Source organism: Peromyscus maniculatus, chromosome 10, assembly GCF_049852395.1.
Source record: "Peromyscus maniculatus bairdii isolate BWxNUB_F1_BW_parent chromosome 10, HU_Pman_BW_mat_3.1, whole genome shotgun sequence".
Taxonomy (NCBI): domain Eukaryota; kingdom Metazoa; phylum Chordata; class Mammalia; order Rodentia; family Cricetidae; genus Peromyscus; species Peromyscus maniculatus.
Window position 1 is genome coordinate 80,578,335 of NC_134861.1, and position 15,140 is coordinate 80,593,474.

At 36.7% G+C, this 15,140-nt stretch overlaps 1 protein-coding gene across 1 annotated transcript in view; it reads right to left on the bottom strand.

The window, feature by feature from the left end:
• LOC143267528 (uncharacterized) overlaps positions 1-14,865 on the bottom strand; it is a 67,484-nt gene extending 52,619 nt beyond the window's left edge. The window contains exons 1-3 of the mRNA XM_076545652.1: positions 14,622-14,865; positions 13,191-13,247; positions 9,839-9,904 (exon numbers count right to left, since the gene is read on the bottom strand). The gene's annotated coding sequence lies outside the window, so the exon portion shown is untranslated. The remainder of the gene's footprint in view (positions 1-9,838; positions 9,905-13,190; positions 13,248-14,621) is intronic.
• Positions 14,866-15,140: the final 275 nt, after the last annotated feature.

The following is a 15,140-nucleotide window of genomic DNA, read 5'->3' on the forward strand; positions in this document are numbered from 1 at the left end:
GGGAAGCTGGGAGGAGTGATGAGATATAAAGGCAGGAAAGACAACCCTTCCCTAGCTGGGATGAACAGGGAAGGCTTATCTGTATGAGTGACATTCAAGCTAACTCTGAAGGATGAAGACAAACATAGATGGACATATTAAGTGATCATTTATAAGAAACAGCTCTTGTCAAAAGGGACTTATTCTGCACCAGCCTTAAAACTCTACAAAGAAGGGAGAATAACTTGAAAAAGAACAAGAATTGCAGGGAATGAAAAAACATGCTGACCAGAGGCATTACATTGCTGACTCTGCATCTAGATAGTGAGGCAGGAAGCAAGAGAAAAGAGTGACAAAGACAAGTGCAGTTGATGGAAAGCAACTCACAGGTAGGTAAGGGGTTGAGGAAAGGGAAGGCATATCAGTTAGCCACCCAGCAGCTGGAGTGCTGCAGGAAAACAAAGCCCAAGGAAAATCAATACTGTCGTCTAAATGTAAAGAACAGCAGCTGCAGGTGGGTGATTCAGCATGGTGATGCAATATGCCTGAAATGGATAGAAGGAAACATGCCACTGAATGCATGGGATTCTGTCAGGAGCCATTGTCAAGAGCGATTATGGCCATGACGCAATTACAGTTTGTAGCAATTGATAATTCAGATGTCAACCCACTAGTGAATGTTCTCTGATGGGGCAACCTGTCTATAACTTCTTGTGTAATAACAGCTATGATACTTCCCCATTACCATGCATTTTCATTATATATATAATGATTACATATTATATATTATATAATTATAATGATATATATATATATATATATATATATATATATATATATATCGTGATTACATCTCAATCTATCCATGAATGGTCAGGCTGGTGACCTCTCATTAGCTGTACAATTTTGATATATAGAAAATATACTAGGATATGCTTCATAACTAGATCTATTGTCCCATGAGACTATAGATCCTTAAAGCCTGCCTTGTTCCTTTTACTCAGACTAACAAAATAACCATCTCACCTCAGTCTAACAAAAACTGTGTGCATTTAGCTCACATTTACCTCAGAGCAAGTTCAAACTAGATTAAAGATCTTTGTAAGTTGATCATAAGTTTAAAACTTTACAGTTATGCACAAGATCAGAGTCACAGGTGTCTACCAAAATTACCAACACAAAGTACCCTAAGAAAAGCATGCCAGTTCTTTGCTTGCCAAGACTGCTAAAAACAGACTTATGTCTCATTTGGGCACTATGGCCATCCCTCTTATTCCTGAAACCTTGAAAATGTGTGTTGCCATGGTAAATGGCTCTGCCCTTATCACTTACCCTAGGAATATGCTTTTGATCAATGAGAGGTAACTCTTGTAACTTTTTCTATTGCTTCAAGCCTCCTGTAAAGGAGGAATTATTAGGCAAGATGAGAAAAAGCAGGAAGATGAGAACAGAGAAGTAGAGCTAAGAAATTATACACAATTAGGTCAAGAAAATTAGAACAGCAGAAGAATAAAGAGACATGCAATGAAGTAGAGTGTGAGCAGATTCATTCCTCCACTATTAGTCTTTCCCTCACTTATTGTTGTATTTCCTTTAGACCCTGAGAGGAGCTCTTTAAGGCTGGCCCATAAAAGCCTCCATTAGGATTCCATAAGAACATAAGTACAGTGTCTTCTTAACAAAATAGACTCTATCTTACCAAGATAGAAACTCAAAGTCTGAAATCAGAATGCCAGCACAATAAGATTCTAACACGAGCTATCTTCTTGACTCATGATCTTTCTCTTGTCTCCTGTGTGAAGATGGAAGAGATAGAGTCACTGCTAGTAGCTAAAGAGACTAATGAGTTAAACATACTGTTTATTTAAGGATGTGTTAAGTCTTTCTCTCTCTCTCTCTCTCTCTTTTTTTCTCTCTCTCTCATGTTTATGTCTCTGTGTGTGTGTTTATGTCTACATACCATGTATGTGTATATAGTTACACCCATGTCTCCCATATTTGACATGAGGTAGATAGCAAACAAATATTGCATATATTTGCTGTGTGAAGTTCAAGGAATTTGGAATCTTACAGATCTGGTACCTTAATCTCCTTTGTCTCCAGTCAGAAATACTAGCCTCTTTGAGGAGAAATCCAACTGAAATATCTTTTATCACTTCCAATTACCCTCCCTTTATTTCTTCCTAAGCATATATCACACTCCAGGTATTTTAGTTCACCACCAATGAAGAGATGTTTTTTATCAGGAATTTATGTGGAAAGATATTGTTCAGAAAAAATTTACTAGAATTGAAATGTATTTAGAAGATTTGTTTGTTTTATGACACTTCAGTAACAAAATATTGCAGGTTTCATTGTGTAGAGCAGAAAATAGCTCTCTCTGCTCTGCAGTCTCATCAATTCTAAAATGAAGGCACAGGCAGAATGCTTCTGACAAGGCCACTTGTCCTGGATTGAATCCTTAGACCTCTTCTCAGTGTGCATATGGAGAGTGTGAAATCACTAGTTTCTCTCCCTCTTGTAAGTCCTGTTTGATAAAGGTATCATGTTTAGTTTGCAGTTAACTGAATCACCTTATGAAATTTCACTTCCTGTTTACTTAGGCAATATTATACCCTTCTGAGGTCTTTGATGTAGTTAAAGACTAGATAGTTATAATTTCCTTAGTTATGATAAAAAATAAGTTAGATATAAAAACTTAAACTCACAAATATAGGATAGATAGGATGTCTTCTTTAATTTTACCAAATACAAATAAACTAGATATTATAACTATAATTCTTGCTTGATAATTGTTTTGTTATATGTAATTTTACTATGTTAAAGTTAAAATCTTTCTTGTTGAAAAAAGAAAAGGGGAAGTGCCGGGGATGACTTTCTGTATGCTGTGAATGTGTGTTGCTCTGATTTGGTTGATAAATAAAACACTCACTGATTGGCCAGTAGTCAGGCAGGAAGTATAGTATAGGTGGGATAAACAGAGAGGGGAAATCTGAGAACAGAAAGGTTGAGTCAGGAGATGCCAGCCAGACACAGAGGAAACAAGATGTAAAGGCAGAACTGAGAAAAGGTAACAACCCATGTGGCTAAACATAAATAAGAATTATGGGTTAATATAAGTGTGAGAGCTAGTCAGTAGTCTGAACTGATGGCTGAGCAGTTTTAATTAATACAAGCCTCTGTGTGTTTACTTGGGTCCAAGCAGCCTCAGGTCCATGGGAGCTGGGAAGGACCAGGAAAACTTCAGCAACAACTTATAGCCAACATATTTATTTCATCTCAGTTCAATATAGGCAATAGAGAATACATAATAGAATTCTTCACAAGAATTATTAATATTTTTTTATTTTATAATTTAATTTAATTTTACATATCAGCCACAGATTCCCTTGTTCTCCCCCCTCCCCCCTACCTTCCCTCCCACTCACACACCACTACCACCACCACCACCACCCACCACCCCCATTCCCATCTCCTCCAGGGCAAGGACGCCCCTGGGGATTGAGTTCAACCTGGTAGATTCAGTCCAGGCAGGTCCAGTCCCCTCCTCCCAGGCTGAGCCAAGTGTCCCTGTATAAGCCCCAGTTTCCAAACAGCCTGCTCATGCACTGAGGACAGGTTCCAGTCCCACTGCCTGGATGCCTCCCAAACAGATCAAGCTAATCAACTGTCTCACTTATCCAGAGGGCCTGATCCAGTTGGGGGCTCCTCAGCTACTGGTTCATAGTTCATGTGTTTCCATTTGTTTGGCTATTTGTCCCTGTGCTTTTTCCAATCTTGGTCTCAACAATTCTCACTCATACAAACCATCCTCTTTCTCACCAATTGGACCCCTGGAGCTCCACCTGGAGCCTGGCCATGGATCTCTGCATCCAGTTCCCTCAGTCATTGGATGAGGTTTCTAGCACGACAATTAGGGTGTTTGGCCATCTCATAACCAGAGTAGGTAAGTTCCGGCTGTCTCTCGACCATTGCCAGCTGTCTATTGTGGGGGTATCTTTGTGGATTTCTGTGGTCCTCTCTAGCACTTTGCCTCTTCCTATTCTCATGGTGTCTTCATTTATCATGGTCTCTCTTTCCTTGTTCTCCCTCTCTGTTCTTGATCCAGCTGGGATCTCCCGCTCCCCTAAGCTTTCTTTCCCTTGACCCTTGCCCTTCATTACCCCCAATCACATCCAGGTTGTTCATGTAGATCTCATCCATTTCTCTGTCACTGGGCAATCCCCGTGTCTTTCTTGGGGTCCTGATTTTTAGGTAGCCTCCCTGGAGTTGTGAGTAACAGTCTAGTCATCTTTGTTTTACATCTATTATCCTCCTATGAGTGAGTACATACCATGTTTGTCTTTCTGAATCTGAGTTACCTCACTCAGGATGATTTTTTCTAGATCCATCTATTTGCTTGCAAACCTCATGATATCATTGCTTCTCTCTGCTGAGTAATATTCCATTGTGTATATGTACCACATTTTATTTATCCATTCTTCAGTTGAAGGGCATCTAGGTTGTTTCCAGGTTCTGGCTATTACAAATAATGCTGATATGAACATAGCTGAGCAAGTGCCCTTGTGGTATGATTGAGAATTCCTTGGGTATATGCCCAAGAGTGGTATAGATAGGTTTGGGAGGAGATTGATTCCCAATTTTCTAAGAAAGTGCCATATTGATTTCCAAAGTGGTTGTACAAGCTTGCATTCCCACCAGCAGTGGAGGAGAGTTCCCCTAGTTCCACATCCTCTCCAGCATAAGCTGTCTTCAGTCTTTTTGATCTTAGCCATTCTGACATGTGTAAGGTGGTATCTCAGAGTCATTTTGATTTGCATTTCCCTGATGATTGGGGATGTTGAGCAATTCCTTAAATGTCTTTCAGCCATTTGAACTTCCTCTGTTGAGAATTCTCTGTTTAGTTCTATAGCCCATTTCTTAATTGGACTGTTGGGCATTTTGATGTCTAATTTCTTGAGTTCTTTATATATTCTGGATATCAGTCCTCTGTCAGATGCTTCACAAGAATTATAAAGGAAGGGTTATGTATTCCATTTCTTCTTAATAGCATATGTATCCCTTAGCTACTACGTTACTGTTTTACCAACCTGCTCTAAACACAGTAGCTTCAAACAATACTGTATCCTTGCAGGCCTTTTGGTAGGCAGATGGTAGCGTGGATGTACAAAGAAGTCCTGCTAATATCCCCTGTGTTTGCTCTCATGTCTGTGGTGTTCCAGGACTTTCTCTACTCTAGACTGTGACATCAGTTCTGTTCTATATCATTGTCTTTGTAGAACCAGAAGACAAGCTAATTAGTTCTTCAGGTAGCAAAAAGTTCAAGAGAATATATATCATCACACTAAAGGATTTGGCTTGTGTCTAGTGTATCAATACCTCATTGATCAAATAAATTGTTTGGCAATAATCAGAGTCAAGGTGTGAAGCAAAGTAAGCAGTTCTTACTGATCTACCACATACGACTTTTCATTACCACTAAATGTTGAAAAGAGACTCTGACACAGAATTTGGGGTACAAAGAGACTGAACAAAACATTAAGTATAACCAGTAATTTGACTCTAAAACTTTGAAACAAAGTCACAATAAATTATAGTTTATGTAATCATATATATCAACAAGAGTTTGTTGATCTTATATGAATATCTCCCAAACCTCTGCCAATTCAGTTTTCTCCTTTAAAGTGAATTTAAGAAGTGGATCTTTCGTTTCTTTTCTTTAAATTTTATTTTGTTTTCTCTTGAGTAGAGGAGGGTGCAAAGGCAGAGAGGACAGATGAGAAGGCACAGAGAGATGAGTGGGATGGAGATGCATGATGTGAAATCCACAGAGAATCAATAAAAAGTTAAATTAGAAAAAAAGTATATAAATACAATTGTTTTTAAAATACAATTTGCTGGGCGGTGGTGGCGCACGCCTTTAATCCCAGCACTCGGGAAGCAGAGCAGGCAGCTCTCTGTGAGTTTGAGGCCAGCCTGGTCTACAGAGTGAGATCCAGGAAAGGCACAAAGCTACACAGAGAAACCCTGTCTCAAAAAACAAAAACAAACAAAAAATACAATTTATTTTAAAAGTGACTCAAAAAACTATAACTGGCCAGGCAGTGGTGGTGCATGCCTTCAATCCCAGCACTCAGGAGGCAGAGCCAGATGGATCTATGTGAGTTTGAGGCCAGCCTGGGCTGCAGAGTGAGTTCCAGGAAAGGCGCAAAGCTACACAGAGAAACCCTTGTCTCAAAAAACAAACAAACAAACAAAAAACTATAACTGACTATGAAACATATAACAGTCAAATAATTATTACTTTTAGTGCAAAAAACAAACAAACAAACAAAAAACTATAACTGACTATGAAACATATAACAGTCAAATAATTATTACTTTTAGTGCATTATCTAGGTTATTCAGTAAAATTAAAATTTTTTAAAGATAGAAAGAAGTGAGTCTTTGTGTCCTTTGCTGTACAATTATATCAAATTATAATTGTGTAAATGAATTCTAGTGACTTCCCTAATGTATTGTGCCTAGAGTTAACCATATTGTCTTGTATAATTAAAATTGTGTTAGTTGAGTAGAAATTATTGCCAACATAAGATGATTTCTGAGGATGAAAAGACATTACTGAGATATATGACTGTTATGAAGCACCATGCCTTATAGAACTTGTTCTGAGAGCATGTTGTCCTTAAACTCACAGAGATCCACCTGCCTCTGCCTCCTGGGTGCTGGGATTAAAGGCCACCACCACTGGGCTCAAAACTTCTTGATGCCTTAGTTTCCAGCATTTCCATTTACAAAACTGTATTTGGAAGAGAAATGGCTGAATATTGCTCAATTGCACCAACAATTTCCATTTTAGCCTTATGAAGGAAAATAATCTTGAATGAGTTTGCAAAATACTAGGTTTCGCAGATCCTCACTATAAAACCAGTACCTTTTGAGATAATCCACAATATGAAGAGACCAAACTGCAGTCTGTTTAATATAACATATGCCATAGATTTGTAGCATTCACCAGGGAGATGTCAAAAGACCTTTGCAAACTCCCACATGCGTAAATGTCACTACAGCATATAATTTCTCACATAAATCTGCTGAATGTAATGATGCATTTAAATAACTCCTTAAGAACTCTAATGAAGGTTTCTGCATACTTGATGACAAGCTGAGAGAAACAGAGCCATAGTGATTCTGGTGCATGGCACAGTTGACAAGGCTCACTTACAGTACCATGTCTTCACCTCTCACAGCAGCCTCAAGGGCACAAGACGCAAACACAAGCCTCAACATACAAGCACCACAAGTTGTGAACATCAAGGGTTTCCTGTGAGTCACCTAAACAGCAAACCTTAAATCTATGGATTGGAAATGTCTACTCAATTATAAGATACAATTCTGATTAATATCAGACAGTGGTAGATGGTATAGAAAACAAAATGAAGTAAGCAAAACCATATGAGAGCACACACACAAAAAGACTGCATATGTTTAGCCCAGTCTTTACATGATCAGGTAAGATGTGCAACAACTGTAGATAAACAGTGTTCCCTAAACCTGTGTAACAAGTTCTGCTATAAGGAATATGCTTCCCCATGCTCCCGTTCTGCAACAAACATCCATTAGCATATAACCTTCCACTTACTAGCACGTGGGGAACCTGCCAACAGGACACTATACGCAGAAGATGATTAAATCAGCATTATAGAGAGAAAAAACACAAAAAGAAACCATCCAAGCAATTTAATTAGGAAAGCCACATTTACTGGAAGGCAGACTTTGAAGTCTCTTATCGCTCACCAGCTACATGTAAGATGAAATTTCAGAGTGGTACAAGAAAGAAAACAAGCTTAATCGAAGTTAAGTGTATTTGCTCAAATCCACATTACAGACCATCTAGTAATGCTGTAGCTGTCTTCATGTGTGCAAATCCACGCCACGATACACAATGATGAAATCTAACAATTTCTCAGCATGTGCCTTCATTAGTAAGGGACAGAGTTGTACATCAAATGCAGAGACACCAATGTTAGAAAAAAAATACTCTAGAATAATGACATTATTGACTTCAACATATATAACCCTTTATTTTATCTTTATAAAATATAAACATGTATATATAATGTACATACACCTTGATTATATATAATATACACCTACAGCACACATATGCTTAGCTCCGCAACTTTAACTTTTAACTTCAAATAAAATCTTAATTGTTATCCATCAAATGGTATAGTTTCAATAATGTAATATTAGTGTTTAGAATTGAGATATTTATTTTTAATCTAAAAAAAACTCTACTTGTTTAGTTTTAATATTGATGGAAGGGCAGGAAAAGGAAAAGGGGGAATCTGTGATTGATATGTAAAATGAATTAAAAAATTCCTTAAGAAAAAAGAAAATATTTTCCTAATTAAAAATTGATGATTACAAAAAATGAGATAAAAATAAATTCTTCCTAAGGTAAAAAATATTGAATTGAGTAAAATACAGATCTGAGAGTGAAGATAAGAGCTCCTCTAAATTCTATGTCAAAAAATCAAAGATACGTTGCCTGCAAGGACACCAGAAATTGTATCAACATGGACTATAGAGTTTTTTGTTATAAAGGTTACTCTGAAATTAGTGTGTCCTGTTAGTGTCCCCTTTTTCCTTTGAAAAACAACTATGTCTACCCACACAGTCTGTTAGAGTTTCCCAGAGGACCAGAACCAACAGGATGTACACCTACTTATAAAAGAGAAGATTCCTTCTGACACTATCAGGACCTGTGTAGTCACAAATGATTTTCCATCCAGTGGGGAGCCAGGAAAACCAAGAGCTGCCCAGTCCAAGGAAATGGAAGCAAGGCAATAAGAGGAATCAATGACATGACCACAGTCTGGAACTGGAGGTCTAGAGGATCTCTGGAGAGTCATGGGTGAAAGTTCATAGTCAAAAGCTACAAATCTGACATCCACAGAGCAAGGCAGCTATCAAACAATGCATCTACTCAAGAACAAAGCATCCATGAAAGAAACCATTTACTGCCTTTTGTTCTATCCAGACCCTAACCTACTTGGCCATGACACACACATTCAGAGTGTGGGTCTTCCTTTCCTGTAGTTCACTAGCCCATACACCACATATCAAATTGTGCTTTACCAATTTTCAGAGTCTGAATTCAGTCCAGTTGGCAATCCAGGTTAACCACCACAGGTAGTGTGCTTAGTTGTCAGGATTGTGTGTTGAGTTTAAGCTATGCTACTGGAGGACAGCCAGCTGCTGTCTTCCAGCTGTGTTTAGTCATTTAACATATATTTCATTTCTCAATTGCCATGTGTAAAATACTTTGACAGACACAGGGCATGTAGAGCTGGATATAATATACTTCAACTATGAAGAAATCCATATGCCAGGAAACAAAAAGGAAGTTGTTATGAAAATATGATGCCTGAAATTCACATTGGAATTTTAGACACCAAAAGAACAAGTAACCAAAAGTGAAGAAATAGTCCAGGGGTCAGGGAAGCAAAACATAAGGGGCATTTATTATGTGTAGTAATATGGGATCTGTAAGAATGATCTCTTCTTTCTACTCAATTTTGCTATGAACGTGAAGCTGCTCTTTTAAGAAAAGAACAGTATTTGGAAATAAGAAAGTACTGGTATACCCAGAATTGAGTTCTCTCTACCAAGCCCTTGCTATAACTTCCCAGACCACATCCTCTGGCACTGCAATATCTTCCTTTTGATTAGCTCCAGTGCACCCCGTGGGATCCCTCTGTACCTCTCTATTTTGTCAAATAAGTGGAGAAGAAATTTCTCTCTGTTGACTGTATTAAAATGTCCTTGTGGATAGGTTTCGTAACAGACTTACCTGTCATTCTGATACAGGTGATTGGCATCCAGTCCTCTGCAAATGGGTTTGTGGGTTATCTGGCAACTAACACATGAAATGCAAAACTAAGCGTTCAACAGTGCCTCAAGTTAGAGAAATATGTAAATAAGATGTGTCAATAAATATGTGCAAGTTTCAACTTTTGTTAAATTTCTGTTAACAAGTTGTGAGGAACCGATAGGTAAGAGCATTTTATAAGTACATGTGTATAGTGTACATTTACATAAGCATATATTAATTAGATCCATGCATGGGCAGTTATAAAATGCATATTTATAAACACATATCTTACTTTCTAGCAACATAAAATAAATATAAATCAAAGAACTCTATAATCCAGAGAAAATTGCAGTTCAATTTATCTCTTTGGCTTTCTCTTTTCTTTCTTACTTCATCTCTTCAGGAATGTACATTGTTGAACAGTTCAGCATATCTTATAAGTACCAATAATAATAAATCAATCACTTTGAATTTCACTGTTTAAGAGATTTTTGTTTAATTAGGAATTTTGCAATCTAAGTTATCCTAATGATAATCATTTTCATAATAAAAACATAGTAAAATTGTCAATATTCTCTAAAAACTTTAGAATTTTAGATTGTTGTAATGACATGTAGATTAGTAAAACACAATTCTGTACTAAGCAAAATAAGAAATAATGTGAAGTTTTGACATGAATGTGACTCTTAATAAACAGTAAAAATTTTGTAACTTTTTAAAGATTTATTTAAAATTGTGTGTGTGTGTGTGTGTGTGTGTGTGTGTGTGCGCGCACACACACACACACACATAAGTGTGGTCACCCATGATGTCCAGAGATGTGAGACACCCTGGATCTGGAATTACAAGTGCTTGTAAAATCAGTGTAGGCAGATGCTGGGAACTGTACTCCAGTCTCTAAAAAAACAAACAAACAAACAACAACAACAACAGCAACAAAAAAAACAGTGCTAACTCTTAACCACAGAGCCATCTCTTTAGCCCTTTGCAATTTTCAAAAACAACATCTCTCTAATGTCACAATAAAAATGTAAATAAAATATAATTTTTCCAAAACTCTTGAGCATTTACAACTAAAAAATTACTGTAACAGGATGCAATAATAATATTAAAATCTTTTGAAACAGCTTCATCCAGGGGAAATATCAGGCATGCTTAAGCCTATCATGAGCAAATTTTAATGAAGGTTTATAAATAATAAGGGCATTATGAACATAATGACAGACATAGGTACCAATGGAACTGAATAGAGATCCCAAAGATAAATCCATGTATATTCAGTTAAATGGTTTTCAAAGAGTTAAAATTATAAATGGAAAATGATAGTCTCTTCAATAAATAGTATTAAGTAACTGGAATAAATTGATCTGTCATCTTACCCTGTGCACAGTAAGTAATTCAAATGGATAGTGACTTGTAAAAATCATGAAACCATAAAACAAACCCATAGTGGAAAAACTTCATAATATTACCTTGCAATGATCTATTGTGTATGATGCCAAATTTATAGGCAAAAATAGATAATTGAACTATAAAGTAAAAATTTGAGGAATAAAGGAAATTGTTGACAGGAAAGACAACTGCAGAGTGTAGGAAATGTTATCAAACTACACATCTGACAAGTGGTTAATATCCCAAATCTAAAAGGAATGCTTACAAGTCAGTTCCAAGATGAAAAATTGCTTACTTTAAAAAGTGGTCAAAGGACTTAATACATTTCTCTAAAAAGACGCACAGGTGGCCAAGAGCTCTCATATTACTAATGATCAGGAAAAAATCTTCAAGTCAAAACATGCCACACACTGTGAGGATGCCTATTACCCCCCAAAAAATGTAATGTGTATAAGTGTTGCTATGGAAGTAAAGAAAACCTTTGTATTGATAAAAAAAATTGTAATGGCTACAGCACCCCCTTATCAGAGATTTTATTTAAATGAATATAAATGTAAATGAGAAAGAGACGTTGACATTTCCACTCTAACTTGGTCAGTTTTTTAAACAACAGTCAAGAGGTAGAAATATCCTAAGTGTCCACACCATGGGAGAACCTTGAAATCATCATTCAATGTGAAAAAGACTGTTGACAGAAGGACAAATAACTGACTCCACTTAAAATATAAAAGCTGTTCAAACTCACAAAACCATAAAATGGAATGATGGTTGCCAGGAGCCTAGAGATAAGCAAATGTGGAAAGGTTGTTAACACACAGTTTATGATGCTAAGTAGTTCTACAGATGTGTCATGCAACCACGTGCATGTAAGTAAACACTATACTATATATACACTTAAACATTGTTCATGTGAGGGGTGTGTGTGATATGGTGTGGCGTGTGTGTGTGTGTGTGTGTGTGTGTGTGTGTGTGTGTGTGTGTGTCCATGCACCCATGTGTGACTGAGAAGAGATGCCTGAATTCAGAAGAGGTAAAAATCACTGTGCAGCAATGTTATAAGACAGCATCAGACACAAATATACAAAGGTGCATAGGAATTGGGTTTTTGGAGGCAGTTGACAAGACCAGTCTAGGCTGAGGAACTGATGTAAGCAACTCCATGTAAGGAAGGGAAATTAGAACAGTCAGGAAATAGTCAGTGGTTCGTGTGGTCTGCAGCAGGGCACGTGAAAGAAGAAGCAGAAATGAGATTAGGATGACTGGACCCTAGTTAAGCAACATCTTGCAATTTGAGCTAAGAAGGGCAGATTTCATAATTTGAAAATTTTGAATTGGAACCTTTAGAAAATATAAAATCACAGAAATGAGTTAAAAAACCCCACAGGATGTAATAATTTCAGTTCAAAGGAATATTAATCATAGTGGATCTCTATATATATTTTTATTGTTTCTTATGGTTTCCTTAAAGATATTAGCAATTATAAACATTACTGTACTTGGAGGTATGCTATACCCTAAAATAATATGTGATAGGAACGTAACATACAAATTTGTCTCAAGCAATCTCTTTATCTAGCTAAGAACATGAATCAAAGTTACATAAAGTAGTTAGAATATTACCAGGTAGTTCATGTCAGGGTCAAATGAATATTTAGTTTCAGTGAAGGGGAAAACTGGGGAGGGCTGACTTAACCAAGACAGGTTATTGAGAGAGCCATTGTAGATTAGTGGTTCATGAAAAATACTCCTGGATTGTAATGGATGGCAGTCAAATTCCTGCTGTGTAATTAATTGTGTTATCCTAGGTAAGTCACTCAATATGTGGGATGTCTCCTACTTTATAAAACTGAAAAAATTATATATATATATATATATATATATATATATTATATGCTATATATCTAATAATATATATATATATATATATCTTATATTTTACCTGGTACAGAGTAGAATTCAATGAAGCATGTGTCCTTTTTCCTTGTTCTTTCTTTCTCTAGGGACAAGATAGAAAATATCAGAGAAAGTATGATGAAACCCACTAAATACTGTGAGATAAAAGTAATAAATATAATTTTAAGAAATTTTCGAAAAAAGGCAGAAGAGCAAAATAATGAGAAATATCACCTGTTATTCTATCTAAGAAGATAAATATACTTGAGATTTTATTGTTGTCTTTTCTCAGAGAGCATGGCCTACACAGGCGGTAGCATGTGCTTTATCATTTAGTAATACAGGTTTTGCTTCTCTATGATGTAAACACCATTAGAGGCATTCTTTAATGACTGTCCAATCGTCGACAACAAAGGATGAACCTACATTCATTTAACAAGATCCTGTGATTATTTCCTGTGTTCTGAACAAGGAACACTAAAGCTAAAATAAAACAGAAACAAAATTTCAACTAATGGTTTCCAATTGTTTAAACCACAACATTCAACTTTCTTGCTATTGAAACCAACATAGCAATAAATGTCATTCCACAAAAAGTTTTTGAAACAATTTATGTTAATTTTCCTGACTAATAGTACTGGAAATAAAATGAAAAAGTGTAAATGCCAGAGAGACTCCTAAGAAATTCAGCAATATAAAGTAGTGACAAGCTTAAGTAATTTTACGTCAATGAACAATATATTGGAATGCCATATTAAGTGATTGATTCATTGATGAATACTTATATTTCATTATGTCTGTAGATTCCATTATCATCACATTAATTGAACAGAAATATCTAGACTTATATATTTTTACTAAGAGTGTCAATCATGTTGTCAGTGTTTTGGTGTCGAAGATCACAGTCAGCTATCCTGTCACTCAACATTGTTCTAGAAGGTCAAATCTGGGGTGAGCAGATAAAAATAGATGGACCAAGCAATCAATGAGATGACCTGCAATGAAAGAAGTCGGTCTAGAGCACAGCCAACTATTTAGTATGTGAAACTGAAAACAGAATTAACATTTCATGACTGAAAATTACAGATATGTGTAGAAAAGGGAGCATAAGACTGTCTATGAACATCACACACACACACACACACACACACACACGCACGCACGCACGCACGCACGCACGCACGCACGCACGCGCGCAAGCCTGTCTAAGAAGCAATACCTTTGAACTAGTAGAAGCTATATAGCAGAAAAATATGTATTGCTGCCATAAGGACCAGCTTCCAGCAGCTCAGGGATTGAGGAGGAGCCACGGAGTCGTCAAACTGATCACTCAATTCGACTTTTCTTTCTCAGGGAGTAAAACTGAGTTCTCTGTGACCAGTGAAGCAGGCAAAACTTAATTCTCCAGGGTAGGAAAAAAAAAAAAAGGAAAAACACACAAACACACACACACACCTCCAACATGTCAGGATCTCACCTCGGGTACTGATGAAAATAGCAAGCCTTCAGCAGGTCAGAGAAACTGAAGAGGAGATACAGAGTAGGTGAATTACTGGACAGACAAACAGACACATGAGGACTTTTCTGAGGGCCAAAGCTTAGTTCTTCATTTTATTATTCTTGCTGTTGCTTGTTCTACACTATTCCTTTTCTGTTCTGTTCTTCTGCCATGATATTTCCCTTCTGTCTCTCTTGATGTCTTCCCTCTAGCTAACTTTATTTTTTCCCTTACATCTTATACACCCCAGCAAAATCTTTCAAGCAATATAAAAATTACAATGTGGTTGCATTCAATTTTTAAATGAATGAGTACGATGAGTACAAGTCAAAAAGAACATGTTCTCCATTTACCTTACATGATTAAACATTCTATATTATTACAGGTGAAAAACAAGTTGTCCCAAGATCCCAAGGAACGTGTTAAAGATTAACAGAGTGTAAGCAAGCAAGGTATTTTTCTCAGCCAGTTCTTCTGCAGGCATTTTTGCAGTTACAA